General features: G+C 48.8%; 1 protein-coding gene and 1 non-coding gene across 11 annotated transcripts in view; one reads left to right on the top strand and one right to left on the bottom strand.

The window, feature by feature from the left end:
* SLC39A11 (solute carrier family 39 member 11) overlaps positions 1-20,584 on the top strand; it is a 363,731-nt gene that overhangs the window by 263,109 nt on the left and 80,038 nt on the right. The window lies entirely within an intron of this gene.
* Positions 18,938-19,010, bottom strand: TRNAG-CCC (transfer RNA glycine (anticodon CCC)). Its single transcript has one exon. It is a non-coding gene; the product is annotated as a tRNA-Gly (tRNA).

The raw sequence follows: 20,584 nt of genomic DNA on the forward strand, positions 1-20,584 counted from the left end.
GTTACAGCATGTAGGATCTAGTTCCCTGACCGGGGACCAGACCTGGGCCCCCTGCCGTGGGCATGCAGCCTTAGCCACTGGGCCTTTGGGGAAGTCCCACTCCCCAGGTATCTTGATGAGACCGCTGGGAGACCAAGGGCTCTGCAAAGGGCAGCGCCCACACCTCCACAGACACGGTCAGCTTGTTAACTGCAGGTTGGAGTTAACAGGTTGAACACGTTATTGGAGAAGACAATTATGGATTCACTTCTCAATCCTTGGAGAAGAGAATTATGCTTATGCTGTCTTTTCAGTCATGGTAGTTAGTGGCTTTCTTTCTGCCTTGTTTAACCAGTTGAAAAAGAATAAAGATCTAGATAGAAATAGATGTGCTTCCCAAGACTCTGGGGGGGCTCAATCCCAGAGTCTCAAGCTCCTGACTTCAGTCTAAAGGAAAGTTCACTCACCCACCGGCACCTTCTGGCAGCTTCGTCCCCTTTGATGAGCACCGCTTCAAGAGCTTCTGTGTCACCAACCTACCTTTGAAAAGGTCACTTCTTTAACACTTGCCTTCATGGTTTATTAAAAGTTTAGCTAGAGCTTTGATGTTCCCAGAGACTCTGGGTTTTAAGATAGATTTTCACAGTAACTAAATGGATAATTGATTTTTTTTGAAGTTTTTTTTTGTCTTGACTGATTCAGTTTTCCATGTCCTGGGGATGACATTTTTGTTTTAAAAAGTTATTTTTTTAATGTGGGAGTCAAAAGGCAAGCTTGTTAGCGTGTGTGCTATCTCCCAGAGGTTCCTGGAGCTTGAGAATGCACACAGGTGTGAGCGCACGCCCAGGGTCCTTGGGTTCATATTTAAGACACAAGTGCGAGGATGAACGCGTCCTTAGACATCTGTGGCTCACAGTCCCCCCATGACTCTGCTAAGAGCTGCGGACCCTCTTGTGAGAGAAGCTTGCGCGCACACCCGTTTGCAGGCAGTTTGCCATATTCACAGGCTTCCCTGGTAGCTCAGACGGTAAGGAGTCTGCCTGCAGTGCAGGAGGCCTGAATTCGATCTGAGTTTGGAAGATCCCCTGGAGAAGGGAGCAGCTACCCGCTCCAGTATTCTTGCCTGGAGAATCCCACGGACAGGGAGCCTGGCGTGCCACAGTCCCTAAGGTCACAGAGAGTCGGACACGACTGAGGGGCTCACACTTCCCCTTCCCGTGGGTGTTCACAGACCTCACGAAGGCCACCCACAGCTCCAGAGCAGGGCGGACCCCCTGCTCTAGAGAATCAAACTGTCCAGCTGGGCAGGCGCCTGAAGTTCCCGGAGGAAAGGGTGATGACTGATGGAGGCCAGTAGACCTGAGCCCTGCCGGCCCAAGGGGTGGATGCAGAGATTCCCGAGGGGAGGCGTCTCCTCTGAGTGCCTTTGGAAAATGATCTCCCAAGGAAACCGGCAGGTTGTCCGTGGACGCGACCCCACTCTGCAGCCTCGGGAGCTCCGTGTGTCTTCACGGGCTTTTTCTGCAGCACTGGATACACTCCAGGGCTCAGAGCCTTCCAGAGATTTCCAGGCCTTTGGAAAACGGGCTGCCGTTCTGTGGCAGAGTGGAATTAAAAATCAGCCAGCCATCGAGTTTCTATTAATCTCTTTTCATGAGTAGCTTATGGTCTTTGTACTGAGAAAGTTAAATTTAGAGCTTAAAGGGATTCTAGAAGTTATCTCATTCAAGCACTGCTCCATTTGAAAATCTGGTGGTTGGAGGAGGGAGGGGCTGCTAAATGATCATGGTGGTTCCTTCCAGCACTGGCCTTGAATGAGTCAGTGAAAAATAAATAGTGTTAACACTTTATTATTGTTGTTTAGTTGCTCAGTCATTTCTGACTCTGCAACCCCATAGACCGTAGCCCACCAGGCCTCTCTCTTCATGGGATTTCCCAGGCAAGAATACCGCAGTGGGTTTCCACTTCCTTCTCCAGGGGATCTTCCCAACCCAGGGACTGAACCTGCATCTCCTGCACTGGCAGGCGGGTTCTTTACCTCTGAGCCACCAGGGAAGCCCAGTCCATTATTAGTTCCATTTATTTCACAGTGTTCACCACTCCTTTCTGGGTGACACCCCTCCCTCCCACATCCTGTATCTGCTTCTGTCTTGATCGTTATTGCTCTTGATGTCAGTTATTTATATGTATTTATTTCCCCCTCATAAATGGAGCTTCTTGTAAGAAGGCCTGTATCGTCTTCTCTTTTTTCAGAAGTGAAGGAAGATGTTATTATTTTTTTTAACTTTATGTTTTTTGTTGGGGTAGACGATTAACAGTGCTGTGATCTCTCAGGTGAGCAGTGAAGGGACTCAGCCACACACACGTGCATTTCCATTCTCCCCCAAACTCCCCTCCCATCCAGGCCGCCACATCACCCTCAGCAGAGTCCCCTGTGCTCCACGCAGGACCTCGTTGGTTCTCCATTTAAAATATCCATCCCAAACTCCCTAACTGTCCTTCCCCTGACCCTTCCCCCCTCTCCCAGCAAGCATGTCTGTGAGTGCTTCTGTTTTGTAAATAAGGCCGTCTCCTTTTGGGAGCTGTATTGAATACAGTTCGTGTTGGAGTGCATTATCTGTTCGGGCTCTGGGGGTGGCTGGCGCCTTTGGGGACCTGCCCTCCTTCCTAGCAGGGAACCCGGGCGTCCCAGTTTCCTGTCCACCTCGGCCGCCAGGTGGGCTGTGGATCTCCACTCTGGAGGTCTCCAGGATGCAAGTGTCCAGGTCAGACTTGCCTTGCTGTCTGACCTGACCTGAAGAGGTCCTTAGAAGAAGCGGCTGGGTGAGTCACTTGTTTTGTGCAGTTTCTGCGCATCAGAGCCCAGTCGAGGTTGCTTTGCTGGCTGTTACCGTGACGCCCACAGAGCCGGAGGTCACTCTCCGTGCCTCTAGAACAGTACGACCGTTGCTTTTAGTTATGTGACCCGTCTCCCTTCACGGCTCCTAACAGACCCCGTTTCACGGGTTTAAACCAGACGCTCAACGTTTTCATCAGAAGTGATTTTGTTTCAGGGAACAAACCGCACAGATTTATTACTCGTAAGTTAACACTGGTTGGTTATTCTTGGGATCATGGAGTTACAGGATTACAGCTGATCTTTTGTTGCCTTCATGTTTTTGTGAGAGGCGTAACTCAGCTCTTCTATAATGAGTATTTGTGATTCCTGTAAGCAGGTATAAGTGGTCTTGGTTTTTATTTTTTATTGAATTACAGTTGATTTACAGTGTTGTATTGATTTCTGCTGTTCAATTATACATTCTTTTCAAAAAGTACTTTTTTCTGTTATGGTTTATCACCGGATTTTGAATCCAGTTCTCAGTGCTACCCAGTAGGACTTTGTGGTCTATCCATCCTACATATAATAGCTTGTATCTGCTGACCCCCAAAAATGCTCTCCACCACCTAACCACCTCAACATCCCTAATCTCTCCCCAACATACACAAAAAATATAAAAGTAAAGTTATTCCTTAATGCTTGAGAGACTCTTATTGAGTTGGAGTTGTTTGAATTACTGGTGGGAGACAGAATGAAGGATTGTATTAGCTTCCAGTGGAAAAAATCCCCCAAATGTAGTGGCTTCAAGCAGCCCAGATTTCTCCTTTATGGGCCTACAGACTGTGAGCCAGGTGTTGGCAGGGCTGTGTCGCCACTGGAACTGGCCTCTTGCAGCTCCTGGGGGCCGCTGGCTTTCCTGGCCCCTCAGCTGCACGGCTCTAGTCTCTGCCTCCGTGGTCACACTGCATCCCCTTCCGTACCCCGTCTCCCCCTGCCTCGTTCTTATAAAGACCCCAGTGACTGCAGTTCGGGCCCCACCCAGGTAGTCTGCGGGTGTTACCCCATCCCCAGATAAATCCAGGATCGTCACGTCTGCAGAGTCTCCTTGGCCAGGAAAGATGCCTTCCCCGGGCCCAGGGATCGTTGGTGGCACGAGCCCCAGTACTCACTCTATTCTCCTGTGATCTCCACCTGCTGCCTGGGGGGCTTTGCAGGGGCAGCCTCAAGCAGGTGCAGAAAGAGCCAACAGCTGGAAAGAAGAGCACATTGAGTCTTCATTTTCCTGGGGCAAAGAAAGAGTAGAGAATTTGCTGTTATACGTGGACCTTTCCAGGACAACCCCGATGCAGGAGCCGCTGATTTTACAGTGATCTATGCATGTGTGCTCAGTCGTGTCCGACTCTTTGTGACCCCGTAGACTGTTTCCTACCAGGCTCCTCTGTTCATGGAATTTTCCCGGCAAGAATACTGGAGTGGGTTGCCATTTTGTTCTCCAGGGGATCTTCCCAGCCCAGGGATTGAATCTGTATTTATGGCATCTTCTGCATTGGCAGGTAGAGTCTTTACCACTAGCGCCACCTCACTGATCTATGCTTCCAGAAACTGGAGGGATATTTTCTGCAGCCAGAGACCCAGGCTCAGTCAGTGGGTGAGCTGAACCCTACTCAAAACCATAAATCACTGTCAGGCACAAAATGCCCCCCAGTGATGCTAGAGGCCACCACTTCCTGAGGCCTTCCGAGACTTCAGACGTCCAGTGCTCCACTAGACAATTTAGATATTTGAGACCCTGGTTTGCATTTTAGAAACTGAGACCCAGAGAGGTTAAAGACCGAGCTCTTGGGCACACAGCAGGTCCTGGCAGAACGAGGTTCACGCACATCTCCACGTGCCACCCCTGTTGTGCATGCACGCTCAGTCATGTCCGACTCTTTGTGACCCCATGGACTGCAGCCCGCCAGGCTCCTCTGTCTGTGGGATTCTCCAGCAAGAATACTGGAGTGGGTTTTGCCATTCCCTTCCCCAGGGGATCTTTCTGACCCAGGGATCAAAGCCGGGTCTCCTGCATCGCAGGCAGATTCCTTCCCCGCTGACCACCATGGAAGCCCACGTGACACCTCCATCGGCCCCTTGAACCTCCGTGAGCCCCATCGCTCTTCTTTCAGCGGATCACAGAGCTTTTTGGCAACAGTTCCAGAAACGTTCAGGAAATGCTTCTCACTCCTGGGAGCTTACCACATCAGATGTTAATGCCTGCAGCATCACATCGGCGTGTTGGTGTGGCTGTCACTCCTGGTGCCTCGGGCTCTGTCCAGCAAGGAGATCTTGGCAGGGGAAGCCTGGGCCGGAAGCCTCGTCCTTGCCTAGCGGCACTTGCTGCTGTGGGCTCTGCAGACGCGTGTGTGGAGTGATCACCGTGCAGCCCCACAGCCCTCTCCACCATCCGGTGGGACGACCGGGACCCGGGCAGACAGTCACCTCTTTAACCACATCAGGGAAGGAGGCTAGCACAGGATTTAGAGACAGAAAGGCCAGGGCTGGCCTCCTGCAGCCACCACATGCTGTGCTAGCTGAGGATCCTTAGGTGAGATTATGGGAGTCTCAGTTTTCCCAGCTGCAAATGGAAGTAATATCTATCTGTGGTTCAGTGTCCAGTGAGATGGCAGCAAGCAAGGCCACCCCCCGTGTCGCCTGCCGTGGAGCACGGATCACCATGGCCAGGACGCGGTAGGACCTGAACAAGGTTAATTTCCCTCCACCTCCTCCCTGCCCCTCACGTCCCTCCTCCCACCTACTTTTGGCTTCCCTTTGCTCCAAAGATCGTTCGGCTCTGGTCTTGGTGGTCTCAGGTGGGACCATCTCAGATCACTTTTAGTTTCCTCTCCCAGAGGTTACAAGTGAATATAACGTTTACTCCCGGCGTCTGGAAACACTGTAATGTTCTCCTTTAATTATCTGGTTCTCAGTGGGAAGCCTGATGTGATAATTAGCACGGGCTCCTGTATGGGGTGACATTCCACTCTGAGCTTTGTGCTCCTATGTGTGTGCTGCAGCAGAAGCTCCTTGCTCGCTCCCAAATCAGGCTGTGGGGTTGGAAGGTGAGAACTAGCACAAACTCCCAGAGTGAAATCGCAACTCTTGGATCCCTGCGTCACTGCTCAAAAGCGACAGGGCGACATTAGATTCACCATCAACTCTGGCCTCAAGGCTCCAGACACACAGCTGCCCTGAGCGCTACTCTCGGGCCATCAGATCAAGAAGTCTCTGTTTTAAGGCTGCACAAGGATGAGGCTTGACATCAAGACCCATTCACACATCTCTTGGTTACATCATCCTGCTACCTACTATGTAAATTAAAGAGAAAAAAAGCTGTTTTTATATTAGGACTCAACGCTTCCCGTGACTTCCAGCCTTTCTACAATTGCTAGGCCTATGTACAGGGGTCCCCAGCCTCCAGGATCTAATGCCTGATGAGCTGAGGTGGAGCCGATGTAATATCAATAGAAATAAAGTGTACAATAAATGCAGTGAGATTGAATCATCCTGAAGCCACCCCCCCAGGTCAGTGGAAAAATTGTCTTCCACAAACCCGGTCGCTGGTGCCAAAAAGGTTGGGGGCCCCCTGAAGGTTTGTGTGCAGCCTTTCAGAGCCCAGCTACTCAGGACACTCCCAGGTGGACAAGGCCAGGGCTTGAATCCCGGAGCCACCAGATGTTCCGTTATTGATCGGAATCAAATAAAACTCAGAATCCAGATCCTCGGGGGCACTTCTCCACGTGTCAGTTGCTAGAGATCCGTGTGCAGCTGGAGCTGCCTTATTGGACGGCAGGCAGAGGACAGCGCCACGATCACAGGGGGTTCTACTGGATGGCCCGGCTGGTGTGTGGACCACGTTGAGATGTCACTCCACCAGTTATTCAGAGCGTGCTGGTCACCACCGCCCTCCTTAATCAGAAGTACGATTGTGTTGCTAAAGAAGTCCAGAGCCCCCACTGGCTTTACAACGGTCTTTGACAAGAGCGTCATTTGTCCTTGCTTCACTGTAAAGAGAATGGTGGCCTTTCTAAAATGCTGGTTGATAAAAACACCCAGCATCCTTGCTCGCCTGATAACCCATCACGGAACCACATTGCGTCTTCTGGTGGGTCTATCTCTCCCCTGTTGAGTGACCTCGTTTGTCCAGAAGCTGTGGCACCTAACAAGTTTAAGCAATTGGTGACATTCGAGGTGCAGTTTAATCAGTTGATAATGTTTGAGGTGCGTGCTTTATAACGGGTCCCAGTTCATTCATATTCATGTGGGCTAATTTTAGCGCCCATTAATTATGTGCCTGATAAGCCCCTGTTTATTCTATTTTGTCTCTACGCCCTTGTTAGCTTTTATGATGTGGAGTTAAAGATAATTAAAATGTTACTCGTGTTCTGCAAATAACAATTAACCAAGGATGAATTCTGAAGTCAGCATTCCATTTTCCGCTCCCCTTTCTCTGACTGAGAGCGGTGAGTGAAACTCACCTAAGTGTGAGTAGTGGTCCGTTCCTGGCCCGTCGGTTTGTCTCCATTTTCAGGGAGATAATTGCCATTTGAGCTCCCCGTTTAGCACAGGTGTGACTGGACTTGACGCCGTCCATCACTTTGGGCTCCATGTTCTTGGAGACCCTGTCAGAGGAAGGTGAGCTCATCTTGGGGGGCGCTTGGATGAGGAGGAGAAAAGATGGGTCGCATCTGGTGGCCAGCGTAAGGGTAAGGGTTGCAAGTCGAGTCTGCAGGAAGCCCCTTGAGGCCTTTCGATGAACCTCAACTTCCTCCAACATCTAGATTATCAAGGCATTTCAAACCACCCATCTTCAGAGGCCCAATTCTTTCGAGACTAGGCAACCCCATGGTTTGTGGAGTGTTACCGGCTAGAAGGGGAGGTACCACGTCGTCATTCAAGGTCTTGCCCTAATCCGCTGATTTTGCCCGCCCGTACACTGGTTGGTAGCTCTTGGTAGTATATATGTGTGCGCGCGCAGTTGTGTCTGACTCTTCGCGACTCCATGGCCTGCCAGGCTCCTCTGTCCATGGGATTTCCCAGGCAAGATACTGGAGTGGGTTGTCATTTCAGCCTCCGAGGGATCCTGCTGCCTCGGGGATTGAACCCATCTCCTACATTGGCAGGTGGATTCTTTACCACTGAGCCACCGGGAAGCCCTGGAGGGTATGTATTTGATCCTATTTTCTGTTGCCTGGAATCTCTTGCCAAAGCTCGTCATGCCCTGGTGCCCTACGAGTTACTTCAGCACTCCTGCTGCCCGCTAATCACTTCCTCCCATTTTTTCCTATTTTACCTAAACCCCGGAAGTGTCCTAATCTCAGCTGATCTTTGCAGCCCCTCTCTCCGCATCAACGCCACCCTCTACAAAGTAGCTATTGTAAGTGGAACATCGAGTGAGGGCCTGACGACGAATTCAGTCTTTTCTACTTAATAATTCAGCTCCATTCAGAGAATGAACAGGGACATGAATCTCAAACAGATCCGTCACGTGAGTGGGCTATCAGAAAAAAAAAAATATTAATTAGAAAATAATTCACAGTTCTCACGGACAATAAAACCTGGAAATTGCATTTGCACTGTAGCAATTTAGACAAGCCAAATCCCCCCTTACTGTGGATAAGTAAGAGTTAGGAGTCAGTCTTTCGTTTCCATCTTATTTTGAAAATTACTGACCGTGTGATTGTTATGTGTGACAACTTTCCAAGTTGAAGGAAGGAAGGTGAATAACTCAGGCTGCACCCCGCTCTTCACAGGTGATATGAGAATGAAATATGATTTCTGGTAGCAGATGAGCCTGCCTGAGGCATAAAGGTACCAGACAAACAGCCGTGATCCTGATGACTGGACCCGGCCGTTGAAAGCACCGTTTACAGCATCTTCGCCATCCAAATCTCATTCCCTTTCAACTTCCGAGCTTTGCACTCATCAACTCTCTTCTCTTGCCGTTCTTAACATTCAAAACTGTCATCTCCAGAGATCTTGCTCTTTTGTTTCTCTTCTGTATACTCTCAGAAATCCTCCCTGCTCTGCGATGCTGAGGAAGACGTGGGGGCATGATGGCTAGGAAGAGAGAAAAATCTCCAAATCCTGTTTTGAGGTGCAAACGAAGTCTTCTTAGATGTCAGTACACCAAAATAATCATTTTTCCCTCCTCCTCCTCTTTTAATAAAACACTCTTTTGTTTGTTTACAAAAACCACTAGTTCTCTGTGGCAGCATCTCAGGTTTGCATTTTGTGCCCTGTGCTCTGGGGTCGGCCTGTTTGACACAAGGGCCATGCAGGGCCTTTCTGAGTGCATGGGGACGTGTGTGGGGAGCCAGCTGATGAACTGGTAGAGGACAGGAAGAAGCCAGGGGTAGAGAGAGAAGACGTGGAATTCCTAGCGCTCAGCCCTGGGAGAGGGCAGATGCCGGGGTGTCTTTGGGGTCTGGTGAGGACATCTGGGGCAGGCAGCTTCCCATGCTCCTGGGGTCCTGCCCTAATTTGCTTGGTCCTCAAAGACTCCGGATAAGTGCCAAGTTTTACCTCCCAGTAAGTCTGAAGAGTGCCCTGTTGCTTAGAGACAGGAGATGGTGCCTAGAGTGAAGATAAGGTTGTCAAGGAAACCAAGCCACAAATTCCCTTGTTTTCCTTCAGGTTGCTGGCCGAAAGAGTAAAGGGATTTTTGCTCTGACACCTGGAAGAAGAGACGCGGCTTCTTTTGCCACATGTGTTTTCAACAAATTGATGTGTTGTCTAAGACATAGCCAAGCTTGTACCCGAGTTGACAAACAGGGAGTTGAGTTTTGCATTGCTGTTGGTTATCGGTGAGTGCTTCTGATACCAACAGAATCAAGCAATGATTTTAATTCTGATTTCTTTTTAGACGTGTGGACCCCAGGACCCAACGCCACTCTGTTATACAACTTGACTCTTGAATTCTGAGTTTTCATTTATTGTCTCAATAAATTAGATTATATTTGGCTTAGATTCATGTTACCCCTTTTTTTTTTTAAGGCAGAGGAGATATCCTTTCTCTTGAATGCTGAGTGGAGGGTGTTATGGACTGAACTGCGTCCCCAAAACCTATATTTTGAGGTCTTGACTCCCGGGACCTCAGAATGTGACCTTAATGGGAAATAGCATTGTTGCAGATCCATTAGCTAAGATGAGGGCACATTGGAATAGGGTTTGTCCCTAACCCAACATGCCTGGCTTACCCATGGAGGGGGTAAAATGTCCTTTTTGGAGATTCATGGCGGAAGAAGCATTCCATTTTCCATTCTCCACCTTTGAATTATTTGCATGTTTCAGATGATGATCATCAATAAATAAACCTGGACATCTTCCTCTTAACTCTGGTGCTCATGACTCAGAAAATTATTCCCACGGCCATCCTGAAGGGATTCTTTGTTGAAGCCACAAAAGTTTGCATCTGCTTTCTGCTGTGGTGTCCATGGATGAAGCCCTGAAGCAGGCTGCATCCAGGGCTGGTTCCCAGTTGCTCCCTTCCCCTACCCCGGGGGTGTTTAAGGCCCAGAGGTTCTTCGTATCTCAACGGAAACAGTTTTAGCTGAGAGGGACCCTAGGGCTGGCTGGTTCCTCTCCTTCTGTGTTAGTTTCCTAAGGCTGCTCAACAAAGTACCAGAACCTGAGGGGCTTAAAGAACAGACATTTGTTGCCTCACAGACCCAGAGGCTGGATGTCTGATGTCACGGTGTTGGCAGGGAGGTTCCCTCTCAGCAGGCAGGGAAGGGTCTGGTCCAGGCTCCACCCTGGGCTTGTAGATGGCCATCATCTCCCTGTGTCTCATCACGTGTCTTCCCTCTTTAAGCATCTGCTTCAGAAGGAGACCGGTCATGTTGGATTAGGGACAAGCCCTATTCCAGTGTGCCCTCATCTTAGCTAATGGATCTGCAACAACTGTATTTCCAAATAAGGTCACATTCTGAGATCCTGGGGGTCAGGACTTCAACATATGGGTTTTGGGGACACAATTCAGCCCATAACACCCTGCGTTTCAGAAAGACAAGACAAGGGATATCTCCTCTGCCTTAAAAAAAACAACAGGAACATGAATCTAAGCTGAATATAATCTAGTTAATCACTCAGATGGGCACTCTGATGGCACACCAGTTAATCTGGAGAGGACACAGGCTGGGAGGGACGGGTAATCTGAGGGATGGCTGAGTCATTAAACTGCAAGATCCCAACATGCTGGAATTTCGACGGGCTCTGTCGAGGTGAAAATGAACAGACTCTGAGGGACCCAAGTAGAGTCCTGAAATTAGATCCCCCAAATACCTGATCCAAGCATACTCAGGAGCAAGAACAAGAATTGGGGCTTTAATTCAACGAGAGACATAATCATTCATTTGGTCATTTATTGGTTTAAATATTCATTGCTCACCTCTTCTCGATTGAGGAAGCCCTGGGAAGCTGAGTCAGCCCTAAAAGTGGTTTCCCTTGGGACTCTTGTGCCATCTGCTCCCTCCTCCAGGTACCCAAGGGTAGAAGACAGTACACATCCGTGGACCTACAGATGAGCGTCCCCACCATGCTGGGCTGGAAACTCAAAGACGGAAGCAGTGGCTGCAATGACTGGACATTTTAGGCTGGAAAAATAAGATGTAGGTGATAGAATCTACTTTACAACTTGGAGGGGCCACCATGGAGAAAAGAGTCTGGATTCATCCTCTGTTCTCTTCCAACCCACCAGTGGAAGGCACAGGAGGACAAATGTCAGCACAGCTGAAGGAATAGTCTTTTCAGTTACAGCCATCTAAGAATGAAATATCCTGGCTTGCCTTGGGAGGTGATGGCGATGTCATAGGCAGTGTCCATTGAGTGCCTACTATGCACCTACCTGCTCTTCACATTTTCTTGGAAAAGAAAGCCTAGGATCTGCTCGTGTCATCTGCTATGACACAACTGGCTCCCACGAACCACTGAAGTCAGAAAATGCTCATGATCAAGACCACACCTTCCTTCCCCCGACCACAGAGTCTAGAAGGCATCGTTCCTTGTCTATGAGTGAATCGTTGTTGTTCAGTTGCTAAGTCATGTCCAACTCTTAGTGGCCCCATGGACCGCAGCACTCCAGGCTCCTGTGTCCTCCACTGTCTCCCGGAGTCTGCTCAAATTCCTGTCCATTGAGTCGGTATTGCTATCTAACCACCTCATCCTCTGCCACCCCCTTCTCCTCCTGCCCTCAATCTTTCCCAGCATCAGGGTCTTTTTCCACTGAGTCAGCTCTTTGCCATCAGGTGGCCAAAGTATTGGAGCTTCAGCTTCAGCAGCAGTCCTTCAGATGAATATTCAAATTTGATTTCCCTTTAGGACTGACTGGTTGGATCTCCTTCCAGTTCAAGGGACTCTCAAGAGTCTCTTGAGAGTGCATGGGAAGTAGATTTTTCTTTTGGAAAAGAAACTCTGTCCTTCACATCTCTCAGCTTCAGCTCAGGCTGAAATGTATGAAAGCTCATCTCCACTATCAGGAAGTGATTATTTATTTGAACACTTCCCTAAAATCTGTTAGGCATTCTGTTGTGTTAGTTTTGGAGGATAGATTTCCTAGCTGTGCTATGGCTAGGCTCTTTGTGTTTTTTTTTTATATTTCATGCGCGCCCTTCTCCCTGCGTGGCCAGCAAAGGGTGAGGGATTAGGGGCCTCCCTACCGGCCGTGATTGACAGGCACTCTGTGGGTGTGGATCACCCTCTCCACTAGCCTGGAACGTGTGCTCTGACCCCGTTGCTTTCCTTAATATGCTCGCTTTGCGCTCCTGGGTAATTTGCAAGTGCTTTTCAAGCAACCATGCCATTGCTTTCCAAATGTTTTGCTCCTAATTAAGAGAGGGAATTGGATGTACTCTTGCCTGGCTAATTTTTTTTTTTTCCTCTGTGGCACAGGGATAAGGGTGGGAAGAAAGAGCAAAAGAAATAGCTAAGATGTTTTAGAAAATAACTCCCCAATGCCACTGATGATCAAAGCTGTGTCTAGGAGTTTGAGCCTGTAAGAGGTGTAGGGATCCCCAGGTTCAAGTTGAAACTGAGGAAGACGGTCATGGAAAAGTGCCTACACTCTACGACTGGGCAACCACCTTCAGGAGCTTTTCTCAGCTCACAGAAATGTAAGCAAGATGCTTCTGAAGGAGGCATGTGAGACTTTGATGACCAATGTATATAATCTCTCAGTCACCTCTTTCTGATTTCCCAGTTAGGATAAGGGGCTGGCCGCCTGCAAAGAAAACCTTTCTTCTCTCCTTTAAAGAAGCCTGGAAACAGGCAGTCTAGCATGGGTATGGAAATTACAGAACAAATCCAGAGACACAGGCATTTTCCAGTTTTTGGCTTTTCATGTGGCTTTAAGGTTGCCTCATCGTCCAGAATCACCACTGGGGCTCCTGACTCCTCTGCTGGTCTTCCTTGCCCTACCCCGGATGCTTTCTGGACAGATACTGAAATTTTTCAGGAAGTTTTGGGTTGATGAGCACTTTCACTGTTGCATTCAACGCTGACGAGCCAGACCAATGTAACTGTAGTCCCATTCTGTGTAACTTCCTCCTCTCTACAAACAGCTCCTGGTCCGATTAACCTTAGAAGCCGGCAGTGGGTCAGAGGTGGGTGGTTTCTCTTTTCTTTGTGTTTTTTTAAATCCCCATATTTTGCTCATCTTGCTGGCTCCTTGTGGTTGAAGGAAGAAAGAAGGAAGCGGTTATAGGGAGGGCTGTGTCTGGGTGGTGGCTCCCGCAAGGTTAGGTTTGTGATTTAGTCTTGGGTGCCTTCAGCGTAGCATCTTCTGCAGGGTGGACCCTTCATCTCATGGGGTCTGAGCCTCCTAAGGGAATGCCCACTGGTGGGGACAGGGCTTCTCACCCACTCCCGAGTCCCCTCTCTCCCCTAGCCCTCTCTGCACAAATGCCGTCAAGGTCAACGTGCCCTTGCAGGTAGACCTCTGAGGGGAGAAGCTTTTCAGATTGTATCAGACACCTTCGCAAATGGCCCCTTGGCCCCTTGCCCTCTGCAGATGCAGGCTACCCACCAGGGCAGCCCCCGCTCGTCCTTCAGCCTCTGCAGTCCTCCCAGCCACCTTCTGCCCCTGGGCTCTTCCAGGAGATGATCGGAGAGCAGTTCTCCAGGGAGGCATGCCACGCTCTGCAAGCGTTTTCCTTGGAGTGGCCCCTCACCGGGCTACAGTAACAAGTTCCTTCCTCCTCACTCTGATTGCTGTCTTCAGGGGATCCTTGATCCTCCACTCTCCGTGGGGCCACTGGGAAGCAGCCCCCACTGGAGGGGCTGCTCCTCACTGAGACCTGCACAGAGATCGGGCCCCTCTGATCCATTTCGTCCAGCAGGGCTTCCTATGACGATGGTAATCATCAGTATCTGCACCGGCCGTTATGGGACCTGCTAGCCGCCTTGTTGGACACGTGGATAGTATTATGATTTCATTTTTATTAATTCAAATTCACATGGCCACAGGTGGCTACTGTATTAGACAACACCGTTTTGGTGTCTTATATGCTACTCTTCTCAGCCAGGGTTCTGACACCAGGTCAGCCCCATTATATGGCTGGCTCTGTCCTTTCAAGAAAGTCATCCTCAAAGCCTCATAACCAGCCGTCCCCAGCCATAAATAAGGAGCGCTGTCAGTGACAAGTTTTCAGCGTGGGTTCCCAAAAGCCGCAGTAGCAGGGAGGATGATGCTAGTCTTGGTGCATGGTGTGTAGGTGTCCTTCAAAGTCTCCCCTCTGCCCCGTTCTGCCCTTCTCTGCCGTGCTGTGCTGCGTCATGTCTGGCTCTTTGCGACCCCGTGGGCTGTAGCCTATGAGGCCTCTCTGTCCAGGCAAGAGTACTGGAGTGGGTGGCCATTTCCTCCTCCGAGAGATCTTCCCAACCCAGCGAACTCGCATCTTGCGTCTCCTGCATTAGCAGGCAGGGCCTTTACCACTCATGCCACCTGAGAAGCCCGTTCTGCCCTGATGGTCAGCATCGTCCTCTTTCTAAAGTACTGTTGAAAGTCACAGCTCTGGCATAGCTTTGGACCACCTGCTAGAAAGAAGCTCATTGCTTTCCCGGCAGAAGAACTCCCAGCAGGGCCATCGTAGGCTTTGGGCTGAGTGACCAGCTTCTGTTCTCTCTTCAGGGAATGCTTGGTTGGATTGCTTGCTGCCAGGAGCTCCAAAGGATTCTGGTGATGTCCATGATTACAGAGGAGGACAGAACTAATTCCATGGTTTGATACTTGGAATGCAGTCGACCTTAGCTGAGGTTCAGCATGATAAAGAACCAGGCTATTTCACCAAGTTAATCGTAGTACATTATCAATAGCAGAAAATTAAGTTTATGACTCAGAATGTGCAGCAGCTCCACTTATTCTAGTTAAAAAGAAAGGATGTCTTATTAGATTTTGCAGTCTCATTTTTTAAGGGTATTTTTTAAATGAATTCAATTCTGTTATTTCTAAAGATAATTTAAAGTCCCACAACAGATCAGAAAAGAGTTCTGTGTCAGTGACTTCCCTGGTGATCCAGTGGTAAAGTATCCGCCTGCCAATGCAGGCTACGTGGGTTCGATCCTTGGTCCAGGAAAATTCTATAACTAAGCTTACGAGCCACAGCTGCCAAGCCCAAGCTCTAGGGCCCATGTGCTGCCGCTGCTGGGCCCATGTGCTGCGGATACAGATCTCTGGCATGTGGAGGTTGCACCACAGCAGAATAGCCCCTACTCATCGCAACCAGAGAGAAACCTGCTCACAGCAACGAAGACCCAGAGAAATCATAGATAAATAACTTTTTCAAAAGAATATTCTATCAAGAGTTCTGTGTCAGCTAGGATTCTTTGGCTGCACACAACAGAGGCCAGCTCTAGCCGGCTTAATCATACCAAGAAGTTTCTCAGAGAGATAAGGAGTAACTCAGAGGATCAAAAGGAAACAGGATGTCCAGGTTTTGGAGGGCCAGTGGCAAAGCCCCCCAAGATCTGTGATGATGGCTGTGTGCGGGCGGACAGTCTCTGCAAAGGGCTAACCCCGGGATGACTGAGAAACAGCTCTTCTCTGCCCCTGTTGACATTCATGTCAGTTTTCAAATCTGAGAAAAGAAAATCTGATTGGCCTAATCAGGTGGGGGTTTCTCCAAATCAGAGTGCTGGCTCCAAAAAAGAAGAGGTAGTGATTCTGAGTGTATGAAGACCGAGCCCCTCCCAGACACAAACCCTCTTTAAAGACTATCAAAATATTTACGGACACAGGAGGACGTTGTAAGAGTATTTTATCTTTGCAGTCTTTATCTATGTATCGTGTAATAGTAAAGCTCCTCGTGTAAAGGGGACTTTGGAAATCATTTAATTTATCCTGATGTGCCCACTTCACAAATCAAGAAACTGGATGAACCTGTCCAGGTTTTCACAGCCAGGTGGTGGCAGAGAGGGGACCCGAAGCAGGTCTCTTGAGCTGTTGGATGGTCCTGCCCCGTTCCACTCTGCCTCACTCATTGGCAAATGCCTTTAAATTACTTGAAAGCATGCTACCTTCTTCTGTGTTTAGCCTTTCCTTCTGCAGTCTTACAGTTTCAACTGAATTGCTTTAGGTGTCTTTGTGACGTGTGTATCCATCCCTAGACTCTAAATGCTAAATCATTCAGGTTCACATTGCTTTCTATTGTTGCTCTGATTTCAAATAGCAACCTAAATGCCTAGGATACAATAGTGCTGATTCTTACACTTGACTTTGGGGGAAGAGCCAGTGAAGGAAAAAGGCTGCCAGCCCATCAGACTGAATGCCCAGATACTTGTCTGCCTGCAGAAATGATCTCTAATTAGCATGACCTTGGGGAGGAGCTTTCTCCTCAAACATCGTATGTTTAGTTTTTCTTGTTTCCAGCCAAAGGAAATACAGTATCTGTGTGTGTGTGTGTGTGTGTGTGTGTGTGTGTGTGTGTGTGTATGTGTATGTGTGTGTGTGTGACCAAAGCCAAGTTTGGAGGTGGGGAACAAGGCAGTTTATTCACGGGTCCATTAAGTTGGCTGGTAGAAATAGTTACCCTTTCTAAAACCTTGTATTGTTAGACTGCTTGGCTGACAGAATTTTTATTTCGGATGTGTCAGCTTTATTGTGGCTGTCATAGCCTTTATACATATAAGGCTTTGCTTCAGATCCAATATACTTCATGGCAAAATAGTGCTCTTTCATCTAATAGTGTCTGTTGTATTCATCTCACTGTGCTAGTTAGTCGAGTGCAGAAGACGTGGGCAGTGTGGTCTCTGAACCCCGAGAGCTTCTCAGCCAGCCAGTGGTGGGAGGGTGAGGGCAAGGAAGTTGTGTCTGGTTGAAAAAGAGGAAAGAAAGCAAAGACTCCTTTGTTTAAAAAAAAAAAAAAATCCTGCCTTTTATCCAATGGTCAAAGAATTTAAAATTGAAACCAACCTCAAAGATAAGGAAGGTTGTGGCTGAAGCTTGTAACTTGCCAAGGATCACACCGCTGAAGGCGGAGGAAGGAGAGGAGAATTAAGGAGGAGGATGAGAATTAATTAATTAAGGAGGAGGAAGGAGAATTAAGCTGTATGTTTTAGTTACAGCATCTCAATGACCACACCTCTGATATTCAAAGGTGTGGACCTCTCCCCTTACTTCTGAGATCCATGTGGGTTTATAAAAATATAATGTATCTTTTTTTTTCTCAGAAAATCATTCCCCACAAAGCTTTCAAATTACAATCAATGATCTTTTTTTAAAAAAATCAAGTTATAACATATGCACAGAAAAACAAATCTTTCTTCTTCTTTTTTTTCTAAATTAAAAAAAAATTAAATTTGGGGGGCCCACTGTGCAGCATGTGGGATCTTAGTTCCCTGACCAGGGATCGAACCACCGCCCCCTGCATTGGAAGCACGGACTCTTAAGCACTGGACCACCAGGAAGTCCCAAAAGACAAATCTTAAGTATGCAGCTCAAACAATTTTTACGAGTGTCTACATCCCTGTGACCACTGTTCAGATCAAATTAAAGCATTTCCAGCAGCACAGAAGACTTCCTGATATTCATTCCCAGGCAAGATATGGAAGAGAACATGGAGTAGAATTCCATTCAATGATATTCAATAACAGGCAAAATCTATCTGTGGTAACGTGAATTAGAATGGTAGTTATCTATTAATAGCAGTTATCTCTTAACTACGACTCTAATTTATTTCGCTATAGATGGATTTTGCCTGTTCTTTTATATCATTTAGTGCGACTATACTGCGTGTTCTCTTCTGTGGCTGCTTCTTTTGCCTTGAGATTCATCCAGGAGCACGTTGCATTAGATGATGATGATGATTATCATTGTTTTGCTGAGCAGGAGTCCATTGCATTCTTATGCTGCCAACTGTCCATTCTGCTGTGGCTGGATACGTGGGTGTCTGAGGACTATTGGAAGAAGAGCCACAATGAATGTTTTGTACACACGTTTTGGCAGACATGTACACTCATTTCTCATGTATGTGCCTAGGTATGGAATTGCTGGCTGATAGAGCAGGTATATGTTTAGCTTCAGCAGATTAACCCTTACTATTTTACAATTGGAAAGACATTTTCTTACAATACTAGTCCATGATTATTGTTACTAGTGTTTTCTCCATTTTAAAAACTTAAAAAAAAAAAAAAAACCAGCAGAGACTTTAGATCGTTAAGTGAACTTCTTTTATTGATCTATTTTAAAATATTTGTTTTTATTTATTCATTCGACTGTTTTGGGTCTTAGTTGTGGCACGTGGGATTTTTTTTAATTATAATTTTAAAAATTTCTTTCTTTTTAATTGGAGGATAATTGCTTTACAGTATTGTGTTGGTTTCTGCCATATATCAACAGGAATCAGCCATGGAGACACGTGTGTCCCCTCGCTCCCACCTCCCACCCCATCCCACCCCATCCCACCCTTCTCGGCTGTCAGAGACCTCAGCCTGAGCTCCCTGAGTCATGTTGCAAATTCCCCCTGGCTGTCTAATTGTCCATATGGTAATGTATATGTTCTAATGCTGCTCCCTCAACTCACCCCCACCCCTGGGATCTTTGACCTTTGTTGCAGCATGTGGAATCTTTTAGCTGCAGCACACGAACTGTTAGTTGCAACATGTGGGGTCTAGTTCCCCAACCAGGGATCGAACCCAGGCCCCCTGCATCGGGAGTGCAAAGTCTTAGCCACTGGACCACCAGGGAAGTCCCGAGCAAACGTCCTTCAAAGATGGCACCTTTAGTACATGCATCTCTGCTGCTTCCCCAAATCCCACTAAAACGGTTAGTACAGGACCTCGTAAACAGCCCACTCCTTCCGCTAGTCAAAAGGATGGTCAGTTGTAACTGGACCAGATGTCTCTCCTGATACATGTGCTTTAAAGGGCCGATGGCCAGAGAAGTTTGACACAAGTCAGCCCTGATTCGCAACACCTGGTCCCCACTGTTGGGGCCTCAGTTGATCTGGGAGCCCACCTGACATTGCCAAGTGAATCGATGAGGTCACGTTCAATCCAAGCCTGCAGACTGAAGGAAGGCAGGCTTGAGACGGTGCCTCACTGTCCGCCTTCCACACACCTTTGGCCCCTTTCTCCAGCATTACCTGGAATAAATAGAACCTCCCACTCAGAGCACCCGCCCTGGAAATCCCATGTCTAATGCCGTCTCCTTCTTGCCCGATCACCTTGGCGGAGGGGAAGGAGGAAGAAGGAGAGACACTCAAGTCTTCTCTACCGCCAGCGGCAGCCTTATTCCTTATCGCAGGCAATGCTCACAAACCCATTCTGCAGGTGTGGAAACTGAGTCCCGCAGAGGCTCCGGCAGTACAGTAGGCTCTTATCATCATTCGCGGTAGTATCTGTGACCCACACGCTGCCTGGATCACAAGTATGGAGGCACTCGTGAACCTCGGGCCCGCTACTGGATCGTAAACTCCTGGCCGGCAGCTCCTTGCCTTGCATCTGGCTGTCGCAGCCTCCTGGTGTGGGAAGCAGCCCAGGCATCTCACACGCAGGAAGGGACTCAGGCCCGGGCACTGTCCTCCGTTTGGGAGTAGCCTTCTCCAAAGCGCGGCAGGAATTCAGGGCGCTTCCGCCCCGACTCCTGCGAGGACTCTCCCAGCTGCCTCAGCCCTGTCGACAGCTCCGATCTGACAGCTCCTGTGTGAATGGCTTATTTAGCCTGTGGCACCTGCCACCTTGCATTATATTGTCATTTAGCCTTCCTCTGTGTGTGTGTGCTGTTTTCCCAAGCAGCTTCGAGCGTCAGGGACCGGGGTGCTGTCTTTTGTACACGGAGCACTTCTGTATCTGGCACGTCGTCAGTGCTGAGTCAGTACCGAGTCCGCGGCTGTGACATCCTTGGATCTGAGCGTGTTTGCTGTGGACACCATGTTTCCTCTCCTGGGCCGGCGTTCCGCCTCCCCAGCCTCTCCCTGGGGAACCATTGCCTCCATCTGTCCGTCTCCCTGCCTCTCCCCTCCTACCGCCACCCGCCATCTGACATTTCCCTGGGAGCAGTGGGAGGGCTGTGCTTGCAGAAACCACGGCTCAGGCTGCCGTCTAATTGGTCATGACAGCCCAGAGCCACAGGGAAGGTATTCTTCCAGGAATCTGGAGCAGGGGTACTGGGAACCGCAGGGCAAGGAACCCCCGTACATGTGGGGTGACCCCGAGGGAAGGAGGCAGGGCAGACTGGCTGGCTGGCTCCCTGGGTACCGCTGATGGGAGCAGGTGGATTTGAAGCCTGTTACTTCTGGGAGGATGAGGAGGGAAGCCTCA

This window comes from Odocoileus virginianus, chromosome 17 (assembly GCF_023699985.2).
Source record: "Odocoileus virginianus isolate 20LAN1187 ecotype Illinois chromosome 17, Ovbor_1.2, whole genome shotgun sequence".
NCBI lineage: Eukaryota > Metazoa > Chordata > Mammalia > Artiodactyla > Cervidae > Odocoileus > Odocoileus virginianus.